Source organism: Lynx canadensis, chromosome C1 (assembly GCF_007474595.2).
Source record: "Lynx canadensis isolate LIC74 chromosome C1, mLynCan4.pri.v2, whole genome shotgun sequence".
NCBI lineage: Eukaryota > Metazoa > Chordata > Mammalia > Carnivora > Felidae > Lynx > Lynx canadensis.
The window spans coordinates 32041970-32055576 of NC_044310.1; the positions used below are offsets into that span (position 1 = coordinate 32041970).

Sequence of the window (13607 nt, forward strand, 5' to 3'; positions counted from 1 at the left end):
GAAATACACACACAAGAGAAGAGACAGTTACTGCAACTTATCCACGGCCCGTGCAGCAGGAGTCTGTGAGATGTGCTGATATCCCTACAAGGTTAACCAGGGAGGTTCGACCAGAAGTCACAGCCCCTGACTCTAAGCACCCAAGCAATGGTCCGAACCTCCCTCACCCGCATTCACGGTGGTGTTGGGTGACTCGAATGTCACCTGTGGTGTTCCGGGAACTGCAGGGCAGTTGGGGATGGGAGGCCTCTGAGGCAGGGTCAGCTTGCGAAGCCTCAGCTGCCCAAGCTGTAAAATGGGATAATATCAAGTCCTGCCTCAACTGTGCTTCAGGGCCGTGATGGAGTCCAACATGTTAGTGGATATAGATGCCACGAGACAAAGGTGGGTTTGTCCTACAGCTGGTCCTCCTGTGGTGCAGGGGGAGGTGCCGGTGTGTTATTCGGGGATGAGCTTTCCAAGGGATAGGTTTTTCCCTGGTTAGCGTTATTCTCTCTCTGGCCCTGCGCTCTGAAGGTGGCCAGGAGGGGCACCATTCACGGCTTGCGTCTCCCTTGCTGACCCAAGCCTGGGTTTCATGCTGAAGGTAAAACCACCACCCCAGGCTGTGGAGGCTCACAGTCTAACATGGCCATGACTACTCCATCAAGAAATAGCTAGGAGGATCATTCTGGCAGGTTCCTCCAGTTTTTCCTAGCAGTCAAAGAGGAAAGGGAGATGTGGTCCGTCAGAGTCCCTACAGCCAGAGAGGAAGAAATATCTAAGTTCTTTGCAGGAAGCAAAGTCTTGCTTGAAAACAGCTTTTTCATGTGCACTTCAGACAGGGGCAGTGAATGGTGCACAAGGTCACCTCCGTCTTCAAACGACATCCCCCGGGCAAACAGGGTGACTGACTTTTGCCAACAGAAGGTCACAACGCAGCCAGGGCTGTTCTTTGAGCAAGTCAAAGGCCTCCTGTAACTCAGGCAGAGGAGGCATCCTCACAGGGCAGGCTGAGTATGGGGAAGGCAGACGAGTCTCGTTTCTCATATCACCATCAGTAGGGCGGCCAGGTAAGATATCACCCAAACTGGGGCATTTTTGAGAGTGAAAGAGGCACTATTACCAACTACGGAGCAGCAATGGGAACCAACCAGGGCTGTCCCAGGCAAGCTGGAACAATGGTTCCCTTATAATCAATAGTCACCTTTGTGACTCAAACCAGGCACAAGCGCTGTCTCAGGGTGTCTGCTGCAAACTTTTCAGCTTTGCTCTGGGGGCTGAAATCCCACTATGGCCTCCTAATGGATTCTTAGAGATTGCGTGTCTAGTCAAATCCCCTCACTTGACACATGAAGAGGTTGAGGCTAGAAGGATAATGTGATTTTCCCTTAATCTTGCACAGGGATGGCAAGCGGGGCCAGAACACCCTGTGCCTCCCAACCCCTGGTCAGGGCTCGTCCCTCAATGAATAAATGCCCTCTACGCCTTCTGCGGCTCAATGGACACAGCAGTCTATGGCTCCATGTTCTATGAAAGCAATGGCTTGGCCCCAAGGGGCATGGCCATATCCCTGGAGAGTATCTGCAGGTGTCTAGAGGCTTAACAGCAAAGGAGGTCTTCCAGCTTTCACTATGACCTTGCTGTGGCTGCTGGAAAGGAGAAATGGGGAGCCCAGCGAAGGCTGAGAAGACCACCATGATGGCATTCCCCAGGGCCTCGCTTATCTAACCTAAGTTAGGACGAGGCAGAGAGGTCATTTGTAGTGTGGACAGAGAACTATTCTCCTGGCTGGAACTCCTGGGCCTGGTTGCACCTGGTGGGGACCCTTGGGTGCTGTGTGTGGATCATAAAGGGTCTACTATACTTACTGTTTCTATTGACCCATTCATGCAAGGATGTCAAAGCATCCCCCAAATACTAGCTACTGGTAAGCTTTGCTTCTTCCGGTGGATGGATGGAACCCTGTGGCATGACTGAGTCTGAGTGGGGGTCAGTTGGCCAAGGAGGACACTAACATTGTTGAGCCCTATGGTCCTCCCTTCTCTCCAGGGGTAGGTGGGGAAGCGTCCCAACGGCTGAGGTTTGGAGCAGCTCGCAGGCCAGGTCGGAGGGGTGGGTGGATGAGGAAGACAGTTAGGTGACTGTTGTGTCATCAGGTGACTCACTGGGCCGGCACTACATGCCCAGGGTCAGCAGCCAGCCTCTACCTGTGAGCTGGGCCTGGTGCTTTTATAGAGAGGGCCCTTCTGCCCGCACTCTCTGAGGGAGGAGCGACCAGGGCATGTCCACACCATGGAGTCAGTAAGGCCTGTGAGCTGGAAGGCCCATCCTTTCCCTCTTCAGCAGGGTACCCGAGCCACGGGGGATGATGACCAGTGCAGAGCCACACTTGCCCTCAGGCTCCTGGGCCAGTGCTCTCTGCTGCTTTGATTGTACCTCATGGCAGGTCTGAGTTGCTTAATACAAGGGGCAGTGGGAGGGGGCAGCTGGAACCACGGGTATAGACATGGGGCAAACCTTCGAGAACTAAGAAGGCTTCAGTCTTGGAATGGACTGCAATTCAGACCGGCATGAACACTTTCTTAACATTTTAACTCCTTTAGAAGGCCCATGTCTTTTATTTTTTTAGTGTTTCATTTATTTTTTGAGAGCGAGAGAGAGAGAGAGAGAGGGAGAGCACAAGTTGGGGAGGGGCAGAGAGAGAGGAGGACAGAGAATCTGAAGCAGGCTCTGTGCTGACAGGCTGACAGCAGTGAGCCCGACGCGGGGCTCAAACTCATAAACTATGAGATCATGATCTGAGCCAAAGGCAGATGCTCAGCTGGCTGAGCCACCCAGGCACCCCTAGAAGGACAAGTTCTAATCACTGTGACCAAGTGACACCAAGAAAATGGTTCTTTTATCCCTTCTACGCTGAGGGTACGTGTAAAATTTTAATATAAACTTGAAGTAACAGAGAAAAAGCTGCTTCTCCAGAGAATTGGTACTTATCAAAGTCATGACATAAGGTCAGAGGCAGAGGGTTTTGCTGACAGGGTCCAGGAGCCTGGCTAACTGGGGCCAGAGGGAGGAAAGGCATCACCTGATGATGGTGGCAGAATGGCCATGGGGTCTGTGTTGTCTGCCACTTAGGCCACAGCCCTCAGAGAGCTCTGGCTTAGAAACCAGCTTCGAACCACAAGGAGAAACTGAGCTTCAAGAGCCAGCAAGTTACCATATCAGACAACTCAGCCTCCACTTCTGGAAGCTTCCATAAGTCTAGCTGTCAGCTCAACAGGGAAGAGAGCAGGGTGCTGGGGCTGGAGACCCACAAAGCATTAGAATATCCTCTGCAGACTCGTGTAAGTGTAACCACATGCTAAATTCCTAGAAGGGGAAATACTTGGCCAAGAGGAATTTACCCTGAAGCTTTTGCTGGGTCCTGACAAATAGCTCTCCCCAAGGCACAAATTTACACACCCGCCAGTTGCGTGTCAGGACTGTTTCTCCAAACTCCTTCCTACCTAGAATATAACCAAACTCTTTAACATTTCCTAACATGAGAGGCAAAATAGTTGTGTTAGCTTCCTCCTGCTGCTGTCACAAACTATCACAAACAGTGCCTTAAAACAACCCAACTTACCATCTTATGGTTCTAGAGGTCAGAAGTCTGACATGGGTTTTCACTAGGCTAAAATCAAGGTAGGGCTACGTTCCCAACCTTCTTCTCACCAGGGGCTGCAGGGAAGAATCGCTTTTATTACCTTTTCCCACTTCTAGAGCCTGCCTGCATCCCTTGGCACAGGGTCCCTTCTGTCCTCAAACCCATCCAGCAATGGCGGCCATATCCTTCTCACACTGAATCATGAATGCTGACTACCCTGCCTCTCTTTTTCCCTTGTAAGGACTCTTGTAATGACATTGGGCCCACCTGGATAATCCAGGCTCATGTCCTACCTGCAGACTCTTAATTTAATCACACATGCAAAACTCATTTGGCCACAAAAGGTAACATACTTACAGGTTCAGGGATTAAGATGTGTGACATCTTTGGGGGTCATTATTCTGCCGACCACAATGATATCTTATTTTCCTTACATCTGTGTTTCTTGATGTCTAGTGAAGCTTAGGGTTCTGCATAAACTTATTAACCCATTATTTCATTCAGGGGATTATCTTTCATATCCTTTGTGTATGTTTCTAAAAATTATATTTTTCTTATTGGTTTATGTAAACTCTTTAGATACTGGGCATTTTCATCCTTTTTATAACTAACTGCAAATATTTCTATCTAGCGGTAGTCTTTAACTTTTCTCAACAGAAAAGTTTGGTTTCTGGGGCGTCTGGGTGGCTCAGTCGGTTAAGCGGCCGACCTCGGCTCAGGTCATGATCTCGCAGTCCGTGAGTTTGAGCCCCGCGTCAGGCTCTGTGCTGACAGCTCAGAGCCTGGAGCCTGTTTCCGATTCTGTGTCTCCCTCTCTCTGACCCTCCCCTGTTCGTGCTCTGTCTCTCTCTGTCTCAAAAATAAATAAACGTTAAAAAAAAATTTTTTTTTTAAATAAAAAAAAAAAAAGAAAAGTTTGGTTTCTACATGGTCAAATGCAGAGTCAATCTTTCCCTTTTGGACTTTTAGATTTCACGTCCAAGATTATTTTCTAGAATGTCACCTGATTTCTTCTGGTTCCTCTATGGTTTAATTTTTTTCTTTCCTCCCTCTGCCCCTCCACTCTTCTGTTTCTCCATTCCTCACTCCCTCCATCCTTCCCTCTTCTGCTTACTTCCTTTCCATTGGATCTTGGTTCCATTTGGCATTTATTTTTGTATAAGGAATGAAGGAGGGTCAAGCTTAATTTTTTTCCAATACAGGTATCCAGTTGTCCTAACATCATTATTGATGTTAAGACATCAATATTCAGAATCCACCTCACCCCTCTGAAATGCCCTGGGACATTTTCTAAAAGCACAGGTTCTAACCCCATTCCAGATCCACCAAAACAGAAGCTCTGGGAAAAGGGCCCCAGAATCCACATTTTTACAAATCTCTCCATGTAACTCTGACATACACTGTTCTTTTCTACAGAAAAACTCCTCTAAGTGCCTCTTAAAACTAATCACCTTGCCTCTAGGCTCCCAACCTTCCCCACAACACCCCACCATTCACTGTGGGAAGAGAAATCTCTTCAGTTGCCAACCTCACCCAGCCTTTCCCTCTGTCAAGAACTCTCAATAGCTCCCCACTGTAGGGAGATTTCAGCCACGGGCATGTCAGCTCCAACAGACCCCACCCCACCTTCCCAAGCCTTCTCTCTCCACCCTGCAGTTTTCACTGTGCATCACCTCTAACTGGCATGCTCTTGACCTCTCTGCGTTTACACACTGCTGTTGCCCAGGGAACAGGGAAAGGAATCTGAATGCTAATCCCACAGAGGATTTAGGGAGTGCTTCCCAGAAGAAGTTGTGTTTGAGCTGGGCCTTGAAAGATGGGGAAAATATTGATGGCTAGATTTGGAAGGAAGGGATTCTAGTCTAGGAGGGAAGTACAACATATGCAGAGCATGGGAGGCTGGAACGTTGCCACAGGGAATGTTGAGTTTGTGGCCTCTGCCCCAGCCAGGGCTTTGGGGCTCCTGAATCCAGAGTGTCTGGGCAAGGACCCCACACTGTGCTGGGGTGAGTTCAGGGCACAGGCAGGAGCTTCCACACATTCCCTCCTACGTCCTAGAATAACAACAACAAAAAGGCCCAAACTGAAGGCTCAGTTGTGCCACACATCTTGTAAGTGAGCTGGGGTTAGTACTGGCCCTCGGCCCTTGGAAAGCAGGTGGAGGGCACAGTCCATCCCATTGGGTGGCCAGAGGCAACTTCTCGGCTGGATCAGGTTTTCAGAGCAACCACACACACATGCACGCTCTGGCCTGGATTCACTCTTGGAAAATAGGTACTACCAGGGTCTGACGGACTGCCTATGTTGGGATGAAGTTTTCCACTAACCGAATTTGTCAGCTAGGGGGGCTTCCTTAAGAAGCCCAGGATGTCAGGCCTGTGGCTTAACCAGTTCATCAGCATCTTCCCAGCAAACCTGTCTCTCCCAGACTGGACAGAGACTAGGCATTATTCATCTTCCTATTTCTAGTGCCTGGCACTGGCCCCAGCACTGAGTAAAATATTGAAAATATTTTCAAAATACTTAAATGAGCATCTACCATGTCCCCAGGCTATACTAAAGATTAACATATTGATCCTCACTCAGGTCCCCGTTTTTGCAGATGAGAGGACCAAGCAAGGCTCCACGAACTGACACTCATTGCTTCAGATAACACAAGAAAGGGCAGAGGCAGGCTTTGAACCCCGAGAGCAGACTGCCACCCAGCAACCCCCCCCCCAAGAGTGCTGACCTTGATCACAAGGGACCAGATGGATTTCATCTTCCTTCCCAGAGCCCATCCAGGAAGTCTTCCTGGTTAACTACAGCCACCTCCATTTGCACCAAATTCTCTTCCCCATGTGTAAACCACTCTGCATGACTCTGTTCACTTCAGGGCTGCGTTTCTTGATAAATGCTTTCCCTCCAGTGAGTAGTACATTATTCACTGTCTGGGAGGCTCCCAAATCATTTCCCTTGGATGACTGTGGTTTCTGCAAGCCTACTTTTCTCTCTCCTCCTTCCTAACCCCAAAACCCAGACAGGGCTTGGAATTTCTGCTCACTGGTCAAAGAGCAAAGTCTATTCATAAGAAAGAGAAACCTAGGCATTCCCGGGTGAGTTACACCAGGCTGCTGCTTGTATTCCTGTTAGAGCACCCAGGGACCAAGGTGGAACTGACATCAAAGGGCAGACAAGGTCTCCAGCAACATCCCTGAGGAAAGCAGGAACATGTTTTACAGTCAAGACCAAGAAATAATGCAGACAGAACTCTGCTCCATTAGACCCGGGGAAGGCCAGACTTAGTCCTGAGTATGTGTGGTTGTGACAACTCAGGCATGAGTCCTAACCAGTGTCCTGTGTCTAGGCTGACAGCTGAACTCGTATCATGTGTTGGGGCTTTCCGCCTGTTCCACACAATAGCTCTATCAGGCAGGGACCATTGCCATTCTCATGTTACAGATGAGGACACGGGCACAGAATCACGAAGCTGGTAATGGCACAGCCAGAACCTGAACCTGGGCCATTGGGTGATCTCTGCAGTAGACACCCTTTAAGGCAGCAGAGTCCTGGAAGACAGAACTTGGATTCCAGTCATAGTCCTAACACATGGGTAAGTAAACGCTATTCTTAGCAGCCTTCCTTGCCATCATGTGGGCTGGCCTTGTTAAGAGCTTTGTTTCCCCCTTTTATCTAGAAAAGTATCTACAATGTTTAAGTCTTGCACCCATTGACATTGAAAATGAACCACAGTCAGGGGCTGTAGTCTGGCCTCCGTAAGGGTCTGGTGAACCCCCAGATGCTTGTAGTTCATTAATCTTCTAAGTTCTCTATTGTTATAAATCTTGTTATCTATCCACTTACCTAACTCAGCATTTATGTATATCCACCTTGTTTGGTAAAGATTAAAAGAGGTTTCTGGATGCTGGTGAGAGCTGGTGAGCCTCTGAACTTAACTCGACCTGCTTATCTAAGTGGTCCAGGCAGTACTTGTGGGTCAAAGGGCTTAGGGAAGAACGAGCCTGAATCGAGAGCTGGGCCGGGTAGGGCAGACTTGTCTTCTGGCCATTGCGTTCTGCCAGTCTGTCATCAACACTGCCTAGGAAACACCTGCACTCCACATTTGGCCGTGGCCTGCTCTCATTAGTTTACAGCAGGTCTCTAGCTGTCCCTTGGATAGTTTTTTTGTTTCTACAAAAATGACCATGGTATAAAAGGAACTCTTGTCTACAAGCCTCCTGGGTTGTTAAGGTTCTTTGGTCTACTATGAAGGGCAATTGATAGACTATACTATAACACACACACACACACACACACACACACACACACACACACATTATAGAATAAACTATATAAAGAAAAATGACCAGAGAGACTGGGCAGCATATATGGTGCATTCTAAAATTGGACAATGACAAAAGTAGGGACTACCTGTGGTCCATATCATTCTTGCCCACATGGCAGGATGAATGTAACTGTACTAGCAGTGATATGGGAGTTACAATGATCATCTTACAACTCGTTTGTTCATTTATTCACTCAGTCTGCAAGCATTACATGGGCCTTCTCAATGCCAGACCAGCAATATGAAAACAGACATAAATTATAGACTTTACTCTAAAGTTACAGTAATCAACACAGTATGGTACCAACACAAGGAGAGACCAAAAAAAAAAAAATCATCAATGGAAACAACAAGGTAATGAAACAGACGCCCTCATATATAATTACCTGATTTGTAACTAAGGTGCTATTATATTTGGTGGGGAAAATAATAGTCTTTTCAATACATGGTGCTGAAACAACTGAATATCTATGCAGGAAAAAAAAATGAACCTTGGGCCCTACCCCTACCATACACATAAGTTAACATGAAAAGATGATCAGCCTTGATACAAAAGATTAAGTGATAAAGCTAATAGAAGAATACACAAGAGGGGCGCCTGGATGGCTCAGTCGGTTAAGCGTCCGACTTCAGCTCAGGTGACGATCTCGCGGTCCGTGAGTTCGACAGCTCAGAGCCTGGAGCCTGCTTCCGATTCTGTGTCTCCCTCTCTCTCTGCCCCTCCCCCGTTCATGCTTTGTCTCTCTCTGTCTCAAAAATAAATAAACGTTAAAAACAAAAAATTAAAAAAAAAAAGACTACACAAGAATATATTATCATGAACTTGGGGCCAGCAAAGATTTCTTACACAGTTTACAAAATGCATAATCACATCATCATAAAGGAAAGGATTGGTAAATTGGGCCTCATTAAAATGAAAAACTTCTGCAGAAAACTTTCTGAACATTGGCAAAATCCTCAGAGCCAAACACCCAACTTCTGTTCATCAGAACGTAATAGAGTAAAAATACAAACCACAGACTGGGAGAAGATATTTGTGATACTTATTCAACAAAGGACTCATCTAGAATATAGGAAGTCCTAAAAATGAGTTTAAAAAGGCAGACAACCCAATTAAAAATGGCCCAAATTAACTCAAAATGTATCAAAGACCTAAACATAAGAGCTAAAACTATAAAACTCTTAGGAGGAAACATAGGGGGAATACTTCATGATATTGGATTTAGCAATGATTTCTTGGATATGACACTAAGAGAACAGGCAATCAAAGTAAAAATAAGCTGGATTTAATCAAAATTTAAAACTTTTGCGCAGGACAGGACATAGCCAACAGAGTGAAAAGGCAACCTATAGAATGGGAGAAAATATTGGCAAATCACATATGTGAGAAGGGGTTAGTATCGAGAATACACAAAGAAATCCTACATCTCAAGAGCAAAAACCAAAAAACCAGATTAAAAAATGAACAAAGGACTTGAATAGACATTTCTCCAAAGGAGATATACAAATGGTCAACAAACAGGAAAAGATGTTCAATATCACTAATCATTAGGGAAATGCAAATCAAAACCATGAGATATCACATCACACACATTGGGATAACTACCCTACAAAAACAAAAAACAGAAAATAACAAGTGTTGGCGAAGATGTGGAGAAATTGGAACCATTGTGTACTGTTGATGGGAACGTATAATGGGATAGCTTTTATAAAACCGTACGGCACTTCCTCAAAAAAATTAAAAGCAGGATTACCATATGATCTGGCAATTCCACTTCTGGGTATAAACTCCAAAACACTGAAATCAGAGTCTCAAAGAAGTATCTGTCCACTCATGTTCATAGTAGCATTATTCACAACAGCCGAAAGTTGGAAATAACCCAAGTGTTCACTAGGGATGAATGGATAAACAAAATGTGGTATATACATCAATGGAATATTATCCTGTCCACCTTAAAGTGGAAGGAAATTCTCACACATTCTACCACGTAGATGAACTTTGAGGATATTATACTAAGTGAAATAAGCCAGTCACACAAAAAGAGAAAGAAGTCAGTCACAAAAACAAACAAACAAAAACAACAAATACTGTATGATTCCACTTATATGAGATACTAGAATAGTCAGATTCCTAAAGACAGAAAGAATGGTGGCTGACAGGGGCTGGGAAGGGGTTGGAAAATTGTTGCTTAATGAGTATAGAGCTTCAGTTTTGCAAGATGAAAAGAATTCTGGAGATTCATTCACGTTGCACAACAATGTGAAAATCCTTAACACTACTGAACTTCAAAAACAGTTAAGAAGGTAAATTTTATGTTATATGTATTTTACCACAACCTTAAAAAATGGCAAAAGGTTTGAACAGGCATTTAAAAAAACAGGTTATCTAAATGGTCAATAAGCATATGAAAAGGTGTCAGCACCATTACTCTTAGGGAGATATAAATTAAATCTACCCCCCCCCCCCGCTCACCAGAATGACTAACACGAAACAGACAAAAGGGTACCAAATGTTGGCAAGGATGTGGAGCAACTGAACTCTTCTTGTCCACCGTTGGTGGGAAGGTAAGTAGACACAACCGCCTGGACAACTGATAGGCAAAATCTTCCATGCCAAACACACGCCCGCCCCATGACCCCAAAATTCCACTCCCAAGAAGATATCCCGCATAAGTGCATATATCTATCCATCATAAAACACAAACGAGACTGTTCATAGTAGCTTTATCCATAATAGCCAAAAACTAGAAGAGACCTAAATGCCAACAACGAATAGAATGGATGAATAGATTGCAGCATATTCATACAAGAATTATTACATAGCAATAAAAAAGAACAAAGTTCTGCTACAGAAAAAATATAGATGGATCTCACAGATATAATAATAAGGAATTCAGACACAATAGACTATATACTGTATAATTCCACTTAATTGAAGTGTAAGAATAGGCAAGACGAATTTTATGGTATTAGAAATCAGAATAGTGGTTAGTTTAGCTCTGGTGGGGCAGGTGGATACTGACTAGGAAGGGAAATGCAGGAGATTTCTGGGGTGATAGAAATGTTCCATATATCGATCTGGTTATGTATATATTTCATAAGTGTATATATGTAAGAACTCTTGGCATTGTATACTTCAGATATGTGTACGTAATTGTATGTATGTTATGACTCAATTAAAAAAAAAAAAGACATGGACTTTGCACCTAAAGATACAAAGCCTATAAGGAGAGAGACACAAATAAAACCAGGTAACAAGGTGGGGTAGACGCCATGATGGTAATAGATTGAGTACAGGTTGGGGGTGGAGGGAGAATTCCTGAGGGTAGGCTTTAGGGAAGGTACACTGGGCTCTGAAGGACGAAGGGATTTCGCCACGCAGAAAAGTCCAAGTGTGGGTTAGTGTGGCAAAGGCAGGACGGTGCTGGGGTGAACCTCGAGCGTGTGAGGAGGCAGGCAGTCCAGCACTGCTAGAAGGTCAGGTCTTCAGAGCACAGGGGTGGGGGAAGCCACTGAGGACACGAATCAAATAAGGCTTCTGATCTGTTTGTTTCAGTGAGCTCTCCATAAACATTTGTTGCACGAACGAATGAGCCTTCCCACAGTCGTGACACATCTGATGCCTGGAGTCACAAAATAGGTGTGTTGTGTGGCAGCAGGTACTGATGCGACGCAGTACTTGTGCGGCCATGGAGTCCCATTTCTTCTAAAATTATTACTCTCCCCAAAGTCCAGTATCTTCCAGGCCCCAGAATTTGAAACCATCCTCACTCAGTTATGGTACTGACTCCCTGCTATGAAAGCTGAGTAACTTTTTGTCACTTTTTGTTACTTCTCCCCAACTTCCTTCCAACCATCCCACCATGTTTGACAGTCACATCTTGGTTGTTTCCTTCGCAGTTGCCTTTAACATCTTCCAATAATCTCCTTAAAGGGCAGTTTCCTTGTCTGTCAGCTTTAGACAATATCTCTCCACTATCTGTCGTGAACAATGAAGAAACGTGTCCGCACTCTCTTCTTTCCACCTCCTTTCCTCTACCTACTTTCAAATTTTTGTTAGTTATATATTATTACTCTTCCATTGCCAACTTTCATAGCACGCTTCTTCTATAATTAAGCCTAGCCTATAGACTTGGGTGAATTTTAAAAATTGAAGCTAATCAACAATATGATTGTGAAGATACCACTCCCTGGGGAACCACTTAGTATGAATGGACTCAAGAAAAAGAAATGTAATTCCACATGACTGAAACTTCGTGACAAGAAAAGTCTACCGTAAGTCAAGAACCAACCCATCTTCCTCTAAAGTATTTACGGCTTCCTTCACTTCTTGAATTGCACGTCATCACCTTTTTGGATTCCTTTTTTGATTGAGAGAAATAACTCCAGGAGGTTTTCATTTTCATGTTTCTCCCCAGAAAAATACAGATGACTGAGTAATGAGCTTTCTGAACTCTTACACATAAAAAAAATATTTTGATGTCAAAGTTTGAGAGGATAGAATTTGTAGTTCAAAATCAATGTCCTCTACAGTTTTAAAGGCACTGCTCCACTCTCCTTGGGCATCTTGTTTTACTGAAGAGAAATGCCGATGTAAGATCTTATTCTCTCTGGAAGCTTTTTGTTTTTCATTGTTGATATTCCAACATTTCAACAAGACAGGTCTAAATGTTCCTTTTCATTAATTCCTATCTTGAATTCAATCTCTAGGTGTTTCTTCCACTTGGGAAATTTCTTTTGTTATATTGCTGACTATTTCTATCCCCCCCTCTCCCTCTGCCATTGTATGTAGTTTCTGCTCCTAGATCTCCTATTTGATGGATACGGAACCTCCAAATCTGGTCTCTATGGATATAATTTTTTTTTTCTCCTGGATGTTTTGCTCTACATTCTGGGATATTAGTTTTAACTTCTAGATGATCAACTTGGCCTTCATCCGTATCAATTGTGTCATTCATTCCACCCACCGAATTTTTTTCAGGAGTTGTAGTGTTAATTTTCAATAATTGTTTCCTTTCCTCTGAGTATTTCCTATTTTTCCCTATTATTTCCTATTTCTCTGATTATTCCATTTCAGAGCAACTGGTTCCTTACTGTTGCATGAAATAATCTCAATTATGGCCAGGGATACTAACGATTATTTATTTTAGGGGTCTCTTATTTTTGAACAATCTGCTTCATCTGGAATGAGCTCTTCTTTTTTTCTTTTTTCCATTTTAGGCCGTCTCCTTCTGCTATTTTTTTTCCCCCTCATGTTTGGTCATCCTGGCTGTCCATACGTATCTGTGAATGCAGGACTACATTGTGAATTTGGTATACGTGCTAGGATACAAGTTCTGGCTCCTGCAACGAGGACCCGTTTGCAAGAGTGGCTTAGATAAGACAGGGGTTTATTTCTGTCTTGTGTACGCCTGAGTGTAAGTGGCCATGGGCTGATATGGTGGCTTCACAGTGTGAGTCTCTTTGCGCTTGCTCCTCTGTCATCCACAGCATTTGGCTTCCAACTTCCACCATCGTGTCTACATTCTGGTCAGCAGGAAAGGGAAAAGGGATCGCAAGACTGGGAACTGGACACATTATTTCAGGTGGCAGTAGCCACGTGGCCCCCCCTCACTGCCAGAAGGCCTTGGAAATGCAGTCCGTAGCTGGGTGGCCATG

At 44.7% G+C, this 13607-nt stretch overlaps 1 protein-coding gene across 2 annotated transcripts in view; it reads right to left on the reverse strand.

The window, feature by feature from the left end:
• HIVEP3 (HIVEP zinc finger 3) overlaps positions 1-13607 on the reverse strand; it is a 95218-nt gene that overhangs the window by 59609 nt on the left and 22002 nt on the right. The gene's annotated exons all lie outside the window — the stretch shown is intronic.